This window comes from Lepeophtheirus salmonis, chromosome 13, assembly GCF_016086655.4.
Source record: "Lepeophtheirus salmonis chromosome 13, UVic_Lsal_1.4, whole genome shotgun sequence".
Classification (NCBI taxonomy): domain Eukaryota; kingdom Metazoa; phylum Arthropoda; class Copepoda; order Siphonostomatoida; family Caligidae; genus Lepeophtheirus; species Lepeophtheirus salmonis.
Window position 1 is genome coordinate 2,172,617 of NC_052143.2, and position 22,460 is coordinate 2,195,076.

Consider the following 22,460-nt stretch of genomic DNA (forward strand, 5'->3'; position numbering starts at 1 on the left):
TCTTTTAGTAAACATTGGATCATCATTTATGGGTTGATTAACGGCCTTTAAAAATGAACTATTGATGTAATTATATATTTAATCAAAGGAATTTGATGAATAGTCCCTTTTCGAGAGAGTGAGCAATTTATAAATATAAGTCGAATAAGTAGGTGTATTGTCAAAATGGAATCATTGTGTTGGTGGTTTGGTTGAGGTGTGGCCTTTCTTGACAGTTTTTTTTTTTTTTTCTTCATTTTAAATTAGCTTATAATGTGAGTATATTATGGATATATATTTTTAAATATGACATATGTCACAGGTGGGTTTTTTTTAATGTTCTAAATGTAATTATAATATTTTGTGTTGTAATTATTGAGGTATTTGAGGCAAGTATCTCAATTTCTCAAGCATGCTCTAAAAAACAAAACAAAACAAAAACCATTTTAATAATATAGCAAGACCAAAGGTGGTTTCGGCGTGACCGGAACCTAAAACAGAAATGTGAAGAAGTCTTTTTTTTTCTTCTTCTTTGTTTAAAATTTTATTTTTTGAATATATAATTTCACTTTTCTAGAAAATAAAATGAGAGACCCGTTTTTCTTTTAAAAGGCCTTTAAAAAAACACATCATAGAACTGATTTTTTTATAAATGGTATGTTTGAATAACATTTTTGTTATAACACACAATTTTCATTATACTTTTGTATGCATTTTTTTATAGAAGGTTCTCATATATTCTATATTTAAACTTTCAATCTAACGTGGAGAGTACAGAACCGGGGCTGGAACAAGTGTTCCATGCCCCTCTAAAACCGGCCCTGAGCAGGTTCAACACTCAATAAAGGACTCATATTATAGCAATTATACATCTCTTTATAACGACTTGTTTTTTACCCACTCTCAACCTCAAATGTAACAAGGGAAAGGAAAAATTTGATAAAAACATGCGAGAGCTTCTGTATTATTCATATTGTCAACTTTTAACTATTACTTAGAAATTAATTAATAATTAGTATGTAAATTAAATTGATAATCCTACTAATCAATGATCATGAAATGACGCGAATACTAAACGCATGAATATTCATATCCTTCGTAATATATTTTGAGTTTATAATACGTAGAGTCAGCTGCTTCAAATCATATAAGGGACAACTTATGAAAACTAATAAATACAGGTGATTAACAAATAAACTACATTTGAGTTTATTTAATAAAAAAACTGTGAATTTTCATAGATTTAAATAAAATGATATCACGCAACATTTTGAAAAGTGTTCTTCCTAAAAGTTCATATATAATGTATAATAATTACGAATTAAATATTGAACAAAAATACTAAGTATGTAAAATAACTCTTTTAATTAATATGTATCTAATTGCAGGGATTGAAAGGCATGTGTAGAAATAGTAGATGGATAAGGAACTTCTCTTAATAATTTCAAGGTAAGCTATAATTTAATTTGGACAATGATTTTATGACAACGTTCTTTGATCCCAGAGACTTGGGGGTAATTATGATGTAATTATAATTATTTACATCTACAACTGTTGTTTACATAATGGATATATGTAATCCTTTGAAGGTTTTTAAATGTAGGAATATACATATTTGACAACTACAAATAATGATTTGGAATAAATTATAAATATTAACAAATTTATAAGATATTTTATGTTACAAAAAAAACAATTCCAAATATTAATTTCTGTAAAATAGGTTGAACAAATCAGGGATAGCTGACTCTTTCTGGGAGCCCACGCAATATTATTTATGTATCTGTATATTATGTAGTACGTGGGTGGTCTGAAAAGTTTCCGACCCAACAAAGATACTTTATTTTTCAAAGTAGTCTCCATGTAACTCTCCAAATTTCTTCCAGCAACCCTACTTTCTTTGTAACCCTCTGAATTGTAATCAGCGTTTTTATATGCAAAATAATTGTTCATGAGACACTTTTTTTTTGGCTGAATTACTCCGAGTTGGATAGACTTTGACACGTCAAATTTTAATGTAACAAGTCTGTATATGTCTGTAGAAGTGCTAGGTAGTTTAATTCCCAGTAAACTCATTCTCTGTCATTTCATTCCCAGTAAATTATTTCCCTCTAAAATGCATTCCCGGACATTTCATTCCCACTTTGAAGAGGGAGAGTTACTGAGGTCATGCGGTTAATGTTTCTACACTAGTTAGTAGTTCTTGTGAAGGACTGTAGAGGGAAGGCTCGCCAATGGGATCTCGGCACTGGAAAGGAGTGATGACTAGTGATGGATGGAAGACGGATATGAATGAGTTATGGTGTTTATGGATTAGAAATGACGTCACAATCAATCTTTAATAGTGAGTAGGGAATCCATCCCTACTAAAAAACTATTAACTAGTGTAGAAACATTAATCGTATGACGTCACTAACTATCCCTCTTCAAAGTGGGAATGGAATTCCGGGAATGAATTTTACAGGGAATGAAATTACTAGGAATGAAAAGATAGGGAATTAATTTACTAGGAATAAAATTACCGGTTACGGTCTACTATTTTTGAATCTATTGAAAGGTTACACATTCAAAAAAAAGTATATAATGACTTCTCAATATTTGATATTGTCCATTTTCACAAAAGCCCTCACATACCCTCATCCAAAAGTGTGACATTGAACCCCAAAATAGCTGAAAGTTTGCTAAGTATCTGTCAACAAATTTTAAATTGAAGTTGAGTAGCTTTTATTAACAATCTTCATGTTGGCGTTGAAAAGTTTTCAAGCCACATTCGTATGTTTCCATATAATTTTCCAATTTCTACAAGAATGTACTTGCAAAAAATAAAACAATTGCGCAAATTATAAGGCCAATGTATTTTAGCATATATATATGATGGAATGGTTTCTATTTTATCTAGAGAGAAGGAACTGCATTAAAATATTATCTAGTAGGTACGGACCAATCTCTTTAAATGAAACAAAGCAACATACTTATTTAAAATGAGTATGTATAAAATATTTTTGGCAGTGCTTTTGGTTGATTTTTGCATTTATGTTGATGATGGCTATTATTTGATTCTAATTGCATACATCAAAACCTATTATAAATGGCTCAAATACTTCCACGTTCAACAATTTTATATAATATGTAAAATGATGGTAGGAACATAGGTAAATTACCTTTGATTATATGGCTTGTGATGATGCAGCGTTCAAAATAATTAAAGAGCTCATCTTATGTATGATATCCGAATAGTAAGTTGTACATAAATTGTCTCTCTCTTTCTGTGTTTGCGAGAATTCCCTTGATCCATTCTTACTACATATGTACATAATATTTTCTATTCAATCATGATGTCCTATTGAGTCAAGTGAAGAGAAAAAAAAACATAACATATCCATGATTCGTTCATTCAGTCAAAATGATGGATTCATGGAAAAATAAAAATGATTCTATAGAGGTAACTGCTATAACATTGCTAAGTGAAATTGTCTTAAAGAACATACACCTTTAAAATAATGGTTTTTATAAAAAAAGACCAGTTGGTTGATCGAACACAAAATATGTAGTAGATATTTGATTACTCTTTATATAAATGAGCTATTTGTAATCCATAACAAAAGCCATCAAACAAAGTAGCTCTTTAGGATATTTCAAAAAGCCCACTGCAGCCGGAGTTATCTAATCCTGCAACAAATTACGTTACTGAATCATTTTTCCTCGTAATATATACATTTTTTTCTGCCCTTTACAAAATTTACCTCAATAATTCACCAGCTAAACGTCTAAATTTATGGGGATTACGTATTTAAACATAGATAATAATTATCCACCAGTAATGCCTCTATCGGACAAAGTAGTTGTATTATATGCAACCATATTAAGACACATATAGATTATGTGTGCATTGTTTCACCACTTGGCGTATAGCATTGCCTATATCCTTTATCATTTTTCCTTGTGACGTATGCATCTTTGTCTGTCCTTAACGGAATGCATATTGTCAATTCATCGATTAAAAGACCATGGAGACAAAATGCATATGCTAGAGTGATGATGGGATATTGACACCATCGCAGTTGACCAATACATTCAAATTATAGCTGTAATAAATAGGTAAACATATTATCAAAATATAGACTGTTACAAATATTTATATGTTCGATCCTCATTGTATTTTACGATTGACTTTATTTATTTTTAATATTACTCTTCAGTTTTTATGGAAGTGTAATGTTATAGAATATTTGGAGTGATTGATGTACAAATAACTATTTTTTCCATTGTTTTGGTACACTAATTTTCCGCTTCAATACATTTCTCTTGTTTTAGCTCAAAATCTATAGACTGAAGGCATGGAGGTTGCGTGGTTTGTTATAAAATAATATTCATTATACACTCAACGCCCCTATTGGACAATAAACTTTTCTTGCAGCCAATTAATTTTGAATTAAAATGATCACGTGTTTATCATTTCCCCACTTGGTTTATCGCTGCCCAATTTTAGGGAATTAGGGGTCTTTATGAGATAATAAATTTAAATTAATTGACGGTTTGTTTATTTGTTTTAATTTAACTACATACAACATAGGTAGCTACGAGTTTGTACATGGTAAAGATTATTATCACACCATTTTTATGTATACAGAGTAGAAGGAAGATAAAGAGATTAAAAACTACGATGAATAAATTGCTAAGTCATCCATTCATTTTAAATCACTGATGGTCCATTCATTAATTTTATTATTATCAAACATGTAATTATGTTGTTAGCCATATTTACACTGTTGTCAATACTCTCAATTTTTGTTTTTTACCTCCTTATCTCTGTGTTTTGATGATCCATGAGATTTCAAAAATTGAAAAATCAAAAATCAACCTACTCACTACCTTTTTCCCACGCAGTAGTAATTGAATTTTATTCCTTTGACAGAAATAAAAGTATCATTTTTATTAGAAAATTACCAAAGACTAAAAAAGGTCCAATCCCCTTTTTGACCGTTACTTAATTATGAAAGATTCTTTAGAATTCCTATTTTTTTATAAATAAAAAAATAATAATTAATTGATCAATTACATATACAAGTAAATATCTTAGTTTAATAATCAAAAAACGATTTATATTAATATCATTACGTTGGATATGAATCCTTCAAAAGACTTTATATATTCCTTTCCATCTCTTAAGAGGTTCCTTAAAAGATGGAAAGAAAAGTTACAAAATAAATTGATTTTTCAAAAATTTATATTTTTAACACACAACATTTATGTCCTGAATTCTATGTAGAATTGATATAATTATATATATAATTAGCAACCCTGTTATTCAACTGATGTTCTATGGAGTACAACTGTACTCTAACAAATTCTACAGTTGAGCAGTATAAATACTCAAAAAGTGTATCTCAAACAAATAAGTTATTTTTGCATATTTTGCAAAAAACTAAAAAATTATATCTAATGAAATAAAGTTGAAAAACAAGCCTTTGTTAGGAGTTTGTTGTAAATTACCCACTCATCAAAATTGGTTCATGTCTGGACAGTGATAAGAGTTACAAATAAGTTTATTATGTATGATTTATTGTCTATAGAATACATATTAGGAAGTTAATATAATATATCTTCCTTTAAAAAGGAGTACAAACAAAAGCCTCTTAAAAGCACTAGGCATCCAAAGCAGCCTTTGTAGCTAGCCTGATGTGATAGTTGCTGACTTTTGAAAAAGCCTCGGCCTTTATCTTCACCATTTTCTATATGATAAAGTATGGGAGGGTTACAATCACGAGAAGGAGACTCAAAATTGGTCGAACAACATATACATTTTGGTAATGTGGAGGGGGGTTCCATCCTGTTCAAAGCAGATTGGGATTTGTAAAACTGTTTTTGGATCATTGGCTCGTAAAAGATTAGGAATGGAGAAAATAGGGGGAAACATTTATGAGACTGTAATTAATAAAAACCATATACATATACTACTTCAAATCATAATGGACTACCAATCTTGACTAGGTATTTTCACCTATAATACCACTGTCTACTAGAACAGTTTTGGGGAGTTTACACGGCACTAACAATGATCTAATAACATCAATAACTGGCCTTCAATTTATAACATATAAAAATATCAAACAAATATATATTTACGGAAATATTAACTAATTTTACCTTGAAAATTAAATGATATTTTCGACCATTCCCCCACCCCTATTTATTTATTTTTTTCTCATTTTCTCATGCGGGACAGAAAAAACAACAACATTTGGCCATATTGTACCTTTAGTAAATAAATAGACAATATGTAAGAATACAAAAACCACAAATGTACATTGTACATAAAAGAATATAAAATGGAAGGAAGTCATTTATTAATATGTTTGTCTGTATTTAAAAATAATTGGATTGGAAGCAATGGAATTTAGTTCACATTATATATTTATATAAGTAGTGGGTACATACCCGACAATCAGATTCATTAAGTGATTGTACATAATAAAAATAAGCCTTTGAAAATCATTCAAATAAATAGTATATCATAATATTTACTCAAATGATTACATAATAAGTTTATTCTATTTTATGTTTTTATACAAATCATGCCGAGTAATTGGGCATCAGTCAATCAACAATCGGGTGGACTCCTCAATGGCTTTATCTACATATGCAATTATTTTCAAACAAGTTCACATTGACTCATTAAATGCAAAACTAAGTATTCTACCTAGATATATATATTTGTATACAAGTTCTGAATTATGTACAAGATTTTATTTGTATTAACAATTTTACAATTTACAATTGTAAAAGTTTCATTACTTTGGATTTATTCCAAATATTAAATTTTTTGAAAAAAAAAAAATCAAAAATCAACAGATATTCATAATAATTAAGCTTTCGGGAAAAAAATGTCAAATATTAATTTTTTTGCTCAGTTGCATAATTTGCTCGAATGAGGAAAAAAAATTTCTAGTTAAACTCAAAAATTACTTAATTTAGGGAAGGGGCTACAGCCCTTCCAGGCCACCCCCTGTGGAAGCCCCTGCTTTTAATTAGATCAACTAAAATCAGCTGTTAAAAGGGAAATGGAAATCGTTTTTGATATTTTTTTCAAAAAGTTCCCAAAAATAGCCTCCCCCGCCCCCCAAAAAAAAAAATATATATATAATCTTTAATGATAATAATAAGAATTTTTTTCTAATAGTATAAATTTTTTGAAATTAAAAAAAAAAATCATATTTGATTTTTCATTTTTGAAATTTTTTGCCAAGAAATGTAATATTTCAAATTTTTTTTCACAAAAAAATTATTTTCCTGTACATAACTTGGAATTTTAGAAAAAAAATTCCAATAAAATTCATATTTGATTTTCTTTTTTAATTTAATACTTGAATTTTTTTACTAAAAAATTTAATTCCTGCAATGTTTTTACTAAAAAATTAAATTTTCTGTTCGTACCTATGGTTTTTTGAATTTTTTTTCAAAATATTCCAAAAACTAAGTCCCCCTTGCCCTCAAAAAAATATATATACATATAATTCTGCGCTCAATTTTACCACAGAAATGTTACTTATCAATTAGTAATTTTCATCAAAATTGTCAAAAATCACACCATAAATATTTCAATCAATAATCCAGTTGTTATATTATCCTCATCACAACTATTCCACCTATTGTCAATGTGATTTCCCGCACCTTTCCTGTCCCTAGCAACGCCGGGTAACCTTAGTTTATTTGTTATATATACGTATGCTACTTTTAAAACACGTTTGCACAGTAAAGTCTCGATCAATGAATGCAAATATAATGGAAATCCATACTCATTGTTTCTTGTTCTTCAATTGCTTCCAAGAAAACAATTGGAATTTATTCATAGATACAATATGTACAACACATATCAGGTTTAATAAAAATTAATGAATGAGTAAGAAGCTCTTTATTGACAATTATTAAACATTTTATAAGGTACAATCACCTTTCCGATATAGGTAGGTGATTAATTATGGTTTGTTTATCACCTTTTTTCTTCATACTTCATACCCAAGTTGTCATTTGATCCAGGCCTTCGAAAAATGATAACCTTCAATAACTTCAAGATTGGAATAATAAAATTGAATAAAATTATTTAATTCAAATATCTACATAAAATATTGAAGATTGGATTTGAATGTAGAAAGGTGCTAAGAGTAGAGATATTTATAAAATCTCCTCAAGATTGAATATTATCTTTACATTATGTAGATACATAGATTTTATTATTTGAAAAATTGCTAGAGTAGGAATTGAAGAATATTATAAATCTGTTTAAAAAGGTCAAACAGTAAAAAAAAAAAACAATGGAGTTTATATTATGACTAATTTTGTATGAGAAATTACGCAAAATATATTCGTATACTTTATAAAATATAACGCATAATACCGGGTATTCCATTGAAATCTGACAACTAATTCAATAATTAACAAAAGTTGTTTGATTGAAATTAGTTAAAATTCCAACACATTAAAGTATAAAAAATTAGTTAGAAAATAAAAATAAATCTGAGCTCTCTAGCTTAGTACAATTCGAGAAAATGACACTTGAAAGGGATTCACCAACTTCCATTTGCGCAATCTAAGAATTTGGACGTCTCCAGGACCACCATCTACGCCGTCAACAAGTCCAAAACTTTGGAAAGAAAGACGGATGAAGTCAAATAGGCCAAACTGCACCCGCATGAGTTAAAGAAAACAACCAAGGCCAATTCTCTCAAATGCATGAGGGCCCATATAAGTGATTTCGGGGGATCACACCAGACAGTCCAGAGAGCTATCAAAAAAGTTGGCTAAATTACCCTTGTAAGGGGAGAGGCCACTTTTGACACCAGCAATAATAGAAGTTTATCTCCTTCGTTTCAAGGCTCTTTTGAACTTTTTTGTGACACTTTTGGGTGCATGTCGAGGGGAAAGCCTACAGCGTACTTCATCTAAATACCAAGGCCCTCAAAGCTACTGTCAGCCAGCACTGGGACACCATGACAGAGGACTACATCTGTACCAGGCCTTCTGCATCCACCCGAAAGCCATCATTGTCGATAATGGTGGTTACATTCACGATTAAGAGAGTTTAGACCCACATCTCTTGATAGAATTAATCTTATTGAAATTATATTTTTAATTAATAAATTATATCTTGTTGATGTTTAAAATGCAAAGTGTTCATATGTTAATGGTCCACCAGGTATATTATTAAAACAAAAGTTAAATAGATACAAATTTAAGTCCTTTATCAGATTTAATTCCAACCCACAACTTCATAAAAGTGAGGCCATGAAAAGTAGACTAGTTAAAAGGATTCTTCAAAATAAGTGTTTTGTTCAAAACAGGAGCCTCTTACCAGAATGTTTAATTAGTTTAGTTAGGTGTATAAAATAGTTGCATACATATGTACATATATTTATCATTAATCAGCTACTTGAGAAGTCTTGTACAATGTATTTACATGAGTACATTGCCTAATCACCTTGAGGCACTCATTTTGAAAACTCATTAAAAACACACTTAATTTTTTTTTTTTTTTTTTTTTTTTTGCACCCAACGAATTGATTTTTATCAGTAAAAGTGTTTATTATAGCAATTGATCATGAGTTCAATTAAGTCAGTTATTGCAAAAAACATACAAACTACTTTGTTAGAATTTGAGAGGATTTAATTCAATCGATTTATGTGTTAATATAATATGGGAATTAAACAAACTTTTTGTCTGTGATAAACTATTTCAGTCCATTGCATCTCCTTCATAAGAAAAACAATTGCAGATGATGAGTGTACCTTATTGATATGTACTAATGATGCATTGAAAAAATAAGCATGGTGATAACAAAATTTGAAATTATAATATGGGATTATGAATGCAAATTTCAAAATTTAGAATTGACAAATATAGCCCCTGCCATTTCTAATTCTATAAACACCATACACCATTCATATCCGTTTCTCATTGGCCATCGACCATCCGTCACTATTCATCTCCATTGCCGACTTCCCCGTCCTTCCTCTACAGCCCTTCACAAAAACTACTATCTAGTGTAGAAAACCGTATGACGTCAGTAAATACCCCTCTTCAAAGTAGGGATTAAATGTTCGGGGATGAATTTACTAGAAATGAAATTACTGTTCACGTTGTATTTGATATATACAAAAATAAGTAACATTAATAAAAAAGACAAATCCAATTCAAAAGTTGTTTGTAGTTGTTACGGCCATTTTCGAAAGATCTATCCCCCCCCCCTTATAATTAACAAAAACTGTCATAAATGAACCCAGACATGACCATTCCAACAACTATCAACAAAAATAAAATGGTTTGTGTTTTTTCTACAACATGAATAATTATTTTTTAAATCATCATGGAATAAAATTGTAGGACGTCATATGAATTAATGAAATTACGAAACGCTTTGTCATGGAAATGAAAAACATTATACAATGACCATTCTAGGTTATTTTGTTTGATTAATGTTTACTTTTGAATTGAATGGTTATTTTTTTAATTGCCAATTAATCAAATATATAATTTTTCCACTTCCAAATATTAAATATCGCGAAATCCTTTTTATATACGTTGTAAAAAAAATTAAAGTTGACATTTTTGTAAGAAAAAATCGAAGTGAAGAAATTAAAAAAGGGAAATTGGTCGCTCTTTCGTCTTTTTTTTTTTTTTTTTTTTTTTTTTTCATTATTTAAATGGGAGTCTTAGTTTTAAGTTTTGCCCCTGAAATAGCCACTCTTACTCTCTTTTTTTCTTTACTGTATAAAATGGTGGGGTACTTGGATAGTTTGTTATTTTAATGTGAAACGTTAAAGAACCACTTAATTATATAATTACTTTAGAAAAACATAAATTAAATATAATGTAATTGAAGCTTTATTTACTTAAACAGTATACATACTATTTGCAAGCCTGATTATGTTTGTGCATGATTATTAGAGGGACTTTGATTGAAGGTAAACTAACCTTAAAACCATGCATGCATATAATTCCTATTTGTATTATATGAACAACTTATTAGGTAATATTGACATGAAACTCAAATTAAACTTCCCACACTGTGAGTTAAGAACTTTCAATGATCCTTATTAATTGGAAAAACAAAACAAAAATATTATTTATTTTCTTAGTTAGGTGCTTTGAATAAACCTCCGGTACAAATGTTTACATAATCTACCTTGAATATTTGCAAAAATACAATTCATGGCCATCCACGTGTTTGTTACTAGGGTTCTTTCCTTTTAACCAAATGCGTCTTTTACAACTTTTGAATACCAAAATAATTATAATATTTTTTTTCCTTTTCAAAATAACGGCTTCAATTTTTATCATGTAGCTATTGCAAAATACCCCTGACTGTGGAAGTAATATACATATATATTTACAAACTACGCTTGAAGAGAAAAAGTATTTAAATCAGAGTAGCACTTTGTATCAAAATAATAAAAAAATCTCCTCAGTTGTCAGAATAATTATGATTTGAAAAACAAGACAAAAAATATTTTGCCAGTCCCTTTCGGCAAATCCAATTGGAATGAAGGTTGATCATGCTGCTACTGTGTGCATCAAGGGTGGTCACATGTGTTGATCCTTATTTACGACTGAACGCTGCAGTTATTTCAAGTTTAGTCATGGTCAAGTTCAGTCATCCATATCCATTCTAAAACTAATAAATTTGGTCTTTTATAACATCAATCAACTTCTTTTATTTTTTTAATCAGTTCTTAAGTACCGGTCCCAAGGACTTAGAAGACCAGTTCTTGGAACGACTAAGCTGGACCAAATAAATTAAGACTGACCCAACACTAATTATTGGTCGATATAAGGCAAAAAAGTGTATTGGGTAATCAATATTTTATATCTAAAAAGGTTATTTGAAGTAAAGCTGGAAATGGTATTCCTTAAAAAAAGGTTATTTTGAAAAAATAATTATAGAAAACAGGATTGGAAATTTTTTATCTATAAAAACAAAATTCTAACATAAAGAAAATCCTTGCAGGTTAATCATTGCCCTATACCCTACTTACACTTCCCGCAATAGGAAAATTTTCCGGTTGTATTTTGATGCATTTTTTGAGTAAGATGTAGCGTATTTTTTTTTTTTGTTTTTTTTTTATCATGTGATTCTGTCATAAACAAGCTTTGTTTTGATGCCGTGTTAGATTTAATCAGACACCAAATGAGTGAACAAAAGGCAAAAAGGTGTCATGTATCTTACTTTCTTGACGTACATAAATCCCAAAAAGACATTACTGCCATCGTCAGAGTGGATGGGAGGACCGTTTGCAATATCCAGCATACCAAGAACGTTGACAAAGGGACGTCTACAGCTCAATGCAATGGAGTTCTTCCACCAAAACTTTGCTTATTTCTGGCCTTTTTCACACCCCGACTTGAACCCCCTTGATTATTTTTGATGAGGTGACATCGAGGGCACTACAAAAAAATCCCAATACCGAAATGTGGATGACCTGAAGTCCTCTATTTTTATGATCTGGGCCAATTGCTCTGAGGACAAAATTGTAGAACCCTGTACCAGCGTTAGCTAACGTATTGTTGCTGGCATCGGTTCTTAAAGATGTCACCTCTGTGATTCGGCAAAAAAGTTTGAAATATATTTTTTTCAAATCAGTGATTAAAATTTTGAATTGTTCAACCAAAAATAATTTTGTTTTTTCCTGACCAGAAAATATTTCTTCCACATCCTGTACAAGGAAATCGACTCTCGTTGCATCATCCAATATGGCTTTAAAAAATCAACATTTTGTCTTTTTTATATGTAAAACAATCTTCCAATGATTACTCGTCCAATTTACCTGAGTTAGCAAGGAGATTAGAGTAGTTATGTATGTATTTATTTTATATGTAGAACGAACGCATATTTTCTCACCTTGGGTGGTCATGCCCCCCTCCCCTGTAATTGATACATGGGCTCATAAAATGACACAGATACATACCTTCAAGAAAAGAGAGAAAAAAATAAACAGCTTAAATAATGGAGTTTCTATGAACATACAATAACACATTTACGAGTACATAGAGAAATTAAATATGTCACGTTTACAGGTGTACCAGGGTTAGATTTAACGAATGGGGTGACTCACTCATAGTGACACCAAAGGGAAAAAGATTTATGTGAACATATTTTGGTTGATGAACAGAGATACATTCATACTGATTCATACATGTATGTATGAATCAGCAACAATGAAATAGATATTGCATTGTTAAACATCACAATGAAAACCCTAGCCATCTGGGATATCTAGGATATGGTTATCAATATAAGTTAGAGCCACACCATGGTGCAGTTATATTTTCAAATCTGATGGGAATCTATTCGGATACAAAAATTTAGTTTTTATATTTTTTAAGAGGCTCTGAGACGTCAAAATCTCAGTTCTAAATTTGTTCAAGTCATCAAATTATTCTAGAAGTATAATACTGGGATGAAAAGTAAATATTTTTTCGTAGTGATGCCTTTAAAAGTATACATTAGTGTATTAAAAAAATCAAAGCATAGAGCTCCACTCAGACATTAAGCTTCTCTTTTGCTATAGTGAAATCCTTCATTTTATACTGTATTAATGTTATTGAATAATGAAGATGATTAAGGAATTGCTTCAAGTGTGATGCATTTTGAGAATGCATTGAGAATATGGCATAATCCGATCACCATGCAAGAGGTTACGAGTACATAATAATGTCCAATAAATTATTTATATTAAATTCCTTAAACGAAAAGTTAAAAATGTGTATTGAATACCGATTAAATCATCAAATATCAACGAATCATTACGTCCTTATATTACATGGTTAAAGATTTGACCCCATTTCCCTCCCAAAAGCATGGAAAAATAATTTGGGTAGCAAATTAATATTGAGAATCGTTTAATAAGTATTTTCTAGAGTAAAAATGTCTGTGGATTATGATTTCTTAAGTTTCAATCCTGTATTTTTGTTGTTTAGCCAAGAAATTTGAATTTGAGACCAATTTTCACTAAAAATAACAGTTTTTGTGTTACAAAATTTTTGAAATCCAAATTTTTTAGACCTATAAAATCTACAAAGTACATTTTAAAAAAAACATTATTTTGATTCAAATGATAGATAGTAGTCAGGACTTTAAAATAAATCTGCTGGTTCAGTTGTTTCTTCTTTAACTTTGGTGCAATGGCCGTTTTAAAAATAAGTCTCAAGTGACAAACAGATTCAAAAATTCACACTTTTAGATAAATTCCTGGCTTTAATTAGTTATATCTACTGATAAAAAAGGATTACAGACTTTACATGTCATTTGATTGGAAATTTAATTAGCTTTATATTGATACCTAGTTTATACTATTTCTTGAGCAGGAAAATTTAAAAAAATAAAAATATTGCGCATATCCTCTAATTGTATAGACGTAAGAAAAAAATACCGTCAGTCATTATATATAAAAAGTTTGAAGCTAGATACTTGAAAATTTGATGGCTTGTGCCTGAAAGAGAATATTTTAGGGTGATATATTTATTTTACTCCTACAAGCTATAGTATTACTGATTTTCTTTTTTTACGATTTACGTTTTTAAAATCTTTTGCAAAATTTGCATTACGATATAATCGATTATGCCCAGGTTATACTTTTTTATGAAAATGATATACAATTTGATTCAAACTACTTAATACTTATAAAGTTTTTTTTTTTTTTTATGAAGCAACAGATTTTTGAGCAAAATATCCATATTTCGGAACGTGTGATATTTTGCAGTTATATGACCAACAGTTCCTTGATATTGAATAAATCAAGGTCCAATTTGACTCAGAACAACTACAGGTTCTCAAAACAACAGATATTAGACTTAAATTTTATTTGAGAAAATATGTATTACTTGTAAGAATTCGAAACTTGATATTTGCTCCAATTTTGGAAGTGAAATCGGGGTCGAATCTCGAACCATGTACATATTATCATATTTTATTTCAATATATAACTTTAGAAATTGATATTTCACATTAATTAAGTAAAATAATTAATATTTTAGTCGAATTATAGGCAGGTGTATTGATATATTCAGCTGCATCATTCCAATTTTAATCATGATTGCTATATAATATTTCAGCTGACAAAGGATTTGTATTCACATCAACTGTAGAAATAAGATAAATTGATTGATGATGTGAAAAAGTAGTTGAAATCGTCAAAAAGAATAAACAGTTGACCAAATTATTCGAATTGTAATAGTTAACTATGTTATAAACATGCTTAAACTACTTTACTAAATGTTTATTGTAATAATAGTTTATTACAATACTTATATTAATTTAGAAATGTCAGTTGGTAACTAAAGTATTTTTGGAAATATTATTTGATTAAGTATTTTAAAACTCCAATCCAATTTCTAAATTTAAATACTTATAATTTTATTAAGCCTTTCAAATATGAATGATGGATTTCTACAAATTATTCTGACTAAGTTTCAATTCAAGAATCAATAATTATTATTCTTAAATAGAATAAGGCTTGTTAGTATGGTCCGAACATTGGTCCCTTGAATCACTTTCACGTTTTACCAAATGATATATAGTTTTATACATACGTAACATTTTAAAATATATTTAAATAGTGTGAATATATGATTTGTAACTGATATTTTTACTATGGCTATACTAGTAATATGAAGTTCTTGGAGCTTAATTATATTGGGAAATAGTATTTTTTCGATAGTTTTTCTCGTTGGCTGTCTTGACGTTAATGACTCTCCTTTGCTATTCCTTGGTATCATGACTTTATGTATTTTATCTACGATATTAACTTACATAATGTTGGATTGGTTCCAGAACGGATTTTTGAATCAATCTTCCTGCCTTCATTCGCTTCTTTTTTTTTTTGTTATTGGTCCGAACTTTTTTAGCATTCAACGGTCCAAAGGACTAATACATCAGTCTTTTAGTCTCACGGTCCCAGCTATCTTTTTAATTTCTTCACTCCTAGCTAAGGTTGAAGAATATAAAAACTAAGAAAATAATGAATAGCTGTCACCTATAATAAAACGATCAAGTCATACACTTTCTTTTTTTAACTTCAGGTATCTTGTCTCTTTCAAAAAGTTTAGGAATTATGATGAAACTTAAGCGACTCAAATGGCCTTGTAAGTAGAGGCTGAGTCATTTCAGCTTTTATAATTACCATAAAAGACCGATTAGGACCAGTCCTAGGACTGACAAATCTTGTAAGGACCGGACTGAAAGGACCACAGTCATTTTTAACCAATCCAACACTAAATCTGTACAGGATATGAGAGCAAAAGAATTTATAGGAACACGGGTAGTTGGAACGTTGGTCATTCAACTATCTTTGTATGAATATGTACATAAATATAACTACTGATGTGATTACAGAGATTGCTTTATGAACCAATGAGTGGCAATATTCCAACAATGCAATATTCCCCATTGCTCGTGTAACAACATTTTAAATCCCACTTAGATTAGTTAGATTTTAAAAGATGGTACTTAAGAATCACATGTACGTGTGCATGTATTTAAACGATGATTATCGTCAATATGTTTGTTTATTCAAATACATGTGAGCAAATAAAACCTGTTGATTACTTTTTCGTCACAATGCTCCATGAAAATAGATGGGATTCATATTAAAAGAATACAAGAATAGGAGGTTGTTTCCGAGTAGAATTAGTCATCCCCTGAAATCTATTATGTATCTTTAATAGCCACAAAACTATTAAGTTAACAAATTCTAATACTTATTTGTAAATGAAAACATTTAAAATTGTATTTAACGGTTCACAAAACCTCTTACTCAACCCTTTCATAAAATGTTTTGTACATCTATAAATTTCTTTAGTGACAAAGTTGATGATGATGATGGTTGTTAATTTCATTTGTTACACCTCGTTATTTAAATGTACATTATCTATTATACCCATTTTCTATACTGAGAAAAATAGATAATACAAATCTTATCAGACCTGCGAAAGTTCTATATATATTTGTGTGTGTAGGGATATAAATATCCATATCTACAAACCTATACACTACACATGTATATAGTATCTAAAAGATCAGCTTACTCAAGTTATAGCGTTAGCCTAATAAAACAACAGGAAACTTGATATTTAATAGGTACATTCATATTTCACTAAACAGATCTCACGAGTCGGATTTCTTTAAAACCTCAAAAATAAGTCCATTCTCATTAGCACGAGTCGTGCAAATCACTAATGAATATCACGACTCTAGGTAGGAACAAAGGATCTACAACAACAATTGGTTACCACCGGGTGCGGCGAAAAAATCTTAACACTTTCAATCTAGAACTTTAGAAAAACGTATATACTTCCAATTTGTTATAAAGTATGTCAATAAAATTAAAATAAATAATATGATGTGATGGCTACCCTAATCATCGATGTAGCCTCCTTTGGAAGCAATGATTGGCAGGGGTCATAGAAGGCCTTACACCCATTGCGGATGTAGTACTTACACATGACATCCCGGTGCTCGTTAACAGTATTCTTGAGGTTGTTGATATTTGGGTGACGGACTGTGCAGGCCTTGGACTCAACATGTACCCAAAAAGTCAAGACTAAGATGTTGGCATCTGGTGAGTAGGGGGTGGCACATTTTCTTTTAACAAAAAGGTAAGTTCTCCGACAACCACTTCTGGGCCTTTTTGGACGTGTGTACAGGCGCATCATCCTGATAGAACACCCTGTTCATGTCCCGTTAGTTGGTCTGGACACATGGTCAAAACTTCTCCTCCAAGGCTTGTTGCCAGTGTCCAAAAGTGGGCACACCGAAATTTGTTGGTCAAGCTCAGATGGGATTTTCTCAGCTTTTTAGACATTCAGGAATATCTAGTTGTTGTTTTTTTGTTTTTGTTTTTTCTTAGTGTTTGACCGGAAAAATTTAACGCATTCACAAATACCTTCATTTATTTAGCAAAAACGAATTACAAAGATTTTTCCACTGCACCCGGCATGTGTGATGCGTGTAGGTACAATGTACATAATATGTATAATATCAGCACTTGAAATCCTTCTTGTAATAAATTAAATGACGTAAGTTAACATTTGCTATATTACGTACAAAGGAGTTGATCCGAATGTGTTTAACTGTTTAGTTTGAAGTATCTATTTTTTATAGTGTGTTTTACTAATCGATAAAAGATGAAGGAAAAATGAAAACAAGTGAATATTAAAATAAAAAAGCTTATTTGAGAGTTTATTGGCCAATGAAGACCATAAATACTATTGACATTTTCAGTCACCTTGTTCGAAGAAAAACTATAAAATATGGTGTGGTTTTTTAAATTAATTCAACCTTTATTCTCTGTAAATAAAGGAAACTCAACTTATTCTATAATAAGTTTTAAGTTTTTTTAAATAAATGTATATGCTTATACTGGGCCCAGGGGTATGGCATGCTATTTTTGTGAAGAATATATTAATAGACAGACAAACTTTACACAAAACTTTAGTTGACCGGGACCAATTGGGCAATTAGGACAAATAATCTATTTTAAAAAATGAGTCAAATGGACCCAATTGTTATTTTAAGGGTTAAAGGGTTTTTGAAGAACCCTTTGGTTGTAAATCTAGTGTATGATGTTATTTATACCTAACAAATAAAATGATACATCCAAAATATGAATATTCAATATATTAAAAAAAAAAAAAAAAAATTTTTGTTAAAATCTTAGGTTTTGATATAATACAAAAAATAATTACATGTTATGTGTCTATATATGTACAATAGAGATTTATTGGATTTAAGCTCTTTACAAAGAGACTAAGAGGATGGAATTCTGAAGTACGCTTCTTGCAAGAGTAATTATGATATCAACGCCTAAAACTTTTGAACCACTGTCAACTTACGAATTCATTTATCAATCACATGTCATAAAATAATGATTTTTTTTTCTTTAAATATTGTTATTGGTCTTTTGAAGTTGTTTCCTTTAACAAATCCAAATAAATATACTTCTGCGTGGGACAATTTTTTGAGCGTTGTCATTTTGATAATGAAGATTATTATATAACTATTATTTATAAATTATTGTTATTATCATCAATGACGTCACATTTTCCCTTCTCATGGTAATGATGAGTAAACACCACACCGATGGGAAATACTTTTTTTTGCACATCTCCACTTAATAACATCTCCAGATTAGTATGAACAACTCCCTTGCATTTTTTTGTCAGCTGTCAGTTTTCTACTTCTTTAGTACTCTTGCCATTATTGTATCCTGAAACATTCCTCCAAAAAGAAACACACAAAAAAAGGTACCCAAGATTAATAAAGAGTTGATGGAATCGCCGTAGCTAAATGGCAACGCGCTCAGGAGATATTATTCGCTTTAACTCAATCTGCGTAGATTCGCGCCCAGATGATTCAAAGAGAAAGAAATTTACTATATGTATATACACTTCACACAAGATTCCAAGGTTAGTTGGAGTAATTTTAATGCTATAATGTTTACTTAGACTTCATCAGTGAAACTCCATCAAACCAATTAAAAGAACATTATTTAAAAAAATAAAGAGTTGAAAAAAAAACTAGTTCAAATTTAAAAAAAAAAAACAATGTTCATAACATTAATTATAGGGAAAAAAAGCACAAAATCACCAGCTGATAGCAAAATGTAGTCTAATGTTTTTATTAGTAAAAAAAACCTTCTTAATGTTTATATATTGAGATCAAATTGATTGTTTTGAACTATGAATGATATTCAACTATTAAATTATGAATAGCCAACAGTTGGATAAACTAATTATTACGAGAAAATGGCAGATCTTTTTTTTTTCTCTTCTGGGAGAAATAATGTTGAGAATTGGAGTAAGGATTGTAGTGTCCAAAAATGGAGATTGTTTCCCTGATAGCTCAACGGCAAATTGTGATGCTCATAAGTAATTATATATACATTTATCTTATTTGTATCAAATATTCCATTTGTAACAGCCTGTAAGACTCGTGGACCACAAATACCCCTATATAAGTATTTCAAAGTCAATTGCATGTTAATAGACTATTCATAAGCCAATAATTTGTTGCATCTTGTTTATAACATACATTACACATGTTTTCTGTTATTTCAACAACTGTTTGATGCAAAGCGCGAAAGCTTGCTTGGATTGACTAATGGTGAAGGATTACCTTGTTTTATCTGCTGGCATCGTAAGTTCAATCTATCCTTGGAGTCCTTTGATTGTTATCCACAGATATGTAATTAAACTTTTGTCTTTTTACATTAATGTCATCCATGGCTTCAAATTACAGATCAGGGCGTCTCATTAAATCAGCTAAAATACCTGTGACGAGGAGGAGACCTGAGCAAGAATTACCCCGATGTCAATACTCAACTATGTATACTCTAAGTTCAACAAGGATTTAGAATTATCACTCTGCAAAAACAGTTTAAGGATTACCTCTCTGTCTTTTGATGTGCAAACGCAAATGTGCAATTCGGTTTCGTAAGTGTCAATGATATTTTGTGTATAATAGACAATGAAGTTCTGGAGTTAAATTATAATGACAACAGCTAAGCAAAAGAAAATCAATTCCTCAGATTACCAATTACAAAAAACGGGCAACCTAAAAACTGTGTCCGATTTTCATCACTAGTTAAAAGTGTAGGTCCTTTTTGGGCTCGGAGTAGAATTGAGGATCCGCATCGAAGTAATTCCTGTCTGTATCATTGCTAGATACAGAATCGAGTTTCTGTTTATTTCCTTTGACTAATTAGCTGCTTGCAGCTAATTAGTCGAAACGTATTGACGGCTAAGCTGATCTTTTCCAAACATTTTTTTTTTTTAAATTGTAAGATTTCTTTTCTTTTAGCATACTGGTAGATCATATTTCCTTCATCTCTAGTTATACATATGTATAATATATCTCGTACATGTTATGTATGTAAGTATACCTCACACATACAAAGACACGGCATGACAATTACCGATAGGTATGAACCAACATGGGGTAACCCATAAACATACTCTTGTTTTTTGTTTTGTTTTTATGCAGCAATAAAGTTGATAATGATGCTTATTTATTAAGAGTCATTAGTCATTTTGAGAAATAAAGGAAAAAAAATAATCATATACATATATTTTTATGGACCAGAGAAGAAAAACATGTTTTGAAGATAGGTTTTGTGATTTATATTTTGGTTAGCAATGATATTAATATTTTCAAATACATTTTGTCAAATAACTAGATAAATATTAATTATATAACCATGGTATATATTTACATCAATATATAAGGAGGCAATTAATTTAAGTAGGAGTATGTATGTAAATACACTTATATCTGATAAGAATATTCACAAATTTCCTCGAAGTTATGACGTTCGGAATGCATTAACAAAAACTTTGCTAGATGATGGGGCATTGTTAAGTTATTAAGCTTTCATTATATTTATAACGTATTGTGATCTTCAGTGCATCTCTCAACTTTTTCTCTTAGAGGACGTAGATAAAAAAATCCAAAAGGAATTTTTAGTTAGTTAATTAAGTTTTTGAATATTCTTTGTCATGTATTAGGGATATATTACTGTTTGCTAAGTAGTAATTCGAATTTAGCAGACCAATGTTCATGGTCAGTGATGCAAATCATGTGATTTTTTTAGTTAGCCCCTTTTTTTTGGAATTGGTAATCTGAAGAATGATTTTCTTTTCCTTAGCAGTCGGTATTATTATTTAATTCCTGTGTAGTGAACTTCCTTTCCTACAACATTCAATGATATTCAAAATCTGATTTAACATTCGAGTGTGCACATAAAAGACGGTGCGTAACCTGAGGATTTGTTGCATAGTTATAACTGTAAGCCCTTGTTGGACTCAGGCTATAATTGGGGATCGGCATCAGAGTAATTCTTCAACTGTCCTTCTCTATATCCTTCTTTGATTCATCTCTTGTCACAGCTGATTGTAGCTGATCTAAAGAATTGTCATGAGTATTATTCTTTCTATCCTCCCAAAACATTCTTCGAATTGTTATGGGTACCATGCTGATTTTCGGTTTCTTTTTTAAACATGCCCATTGCACACAGGATCTTCATCACTATTCATGATCCTAAAAAAATAATAGAGAGGAGAAAGATGATTAAAAAAGTCAGCTTTCATAATGATGGAACAACGCCGTGACGTAGGATCAAAATAAACATGTCTACTAAAATAGGGATCTACAATAATAAATCATATCTCTGGCTTGAGTAGTAATTTTGTACCATTGGAAGGAACAGATTAAATTTTTTTAACAACACTTTTACATCTTCTTTTTTTTGCATTTCTCTGTGATGAGAATTTTGTCTAAAGTGTACGTGTTATTAGGTATTGTCAATTTTGAGACAGAAACTAACCCCATGAAGAATTTTGGCGTTCAAACTCTCAAAAACAAGATGAATAGCCGTTGGGGGACTGTAACTTCTAAGGGTAGATAAGTGTAACAAAAATTCAATAATCGATTGGG

General features: G+C 30.2%; 1 protein-coding gene across 2 annotated transcripts in view; it reads left to right on the top strand.

Moving 5' to 3' along the window:
* Positions 1-1,367: 1,367 nt before the first annotated feature.
* The window catches only part of LOC121127920 (extracellular calcium-sensing receptor), a 71,315-nt gene continuing 50,222 nt past the window's right edge, over positions 1,368-22,460 (top strand). For both annotated transcript variants that reach the window (XM_040723500.1, XM_040723501.1), the window contains exon 1: positions 1,368-1,428. The gene's annotated coding sequence lies outside the window, so the exon portion shown is untranslated. The remainder of the gene's footprint in view (positions 1,429-22,460) is intronic.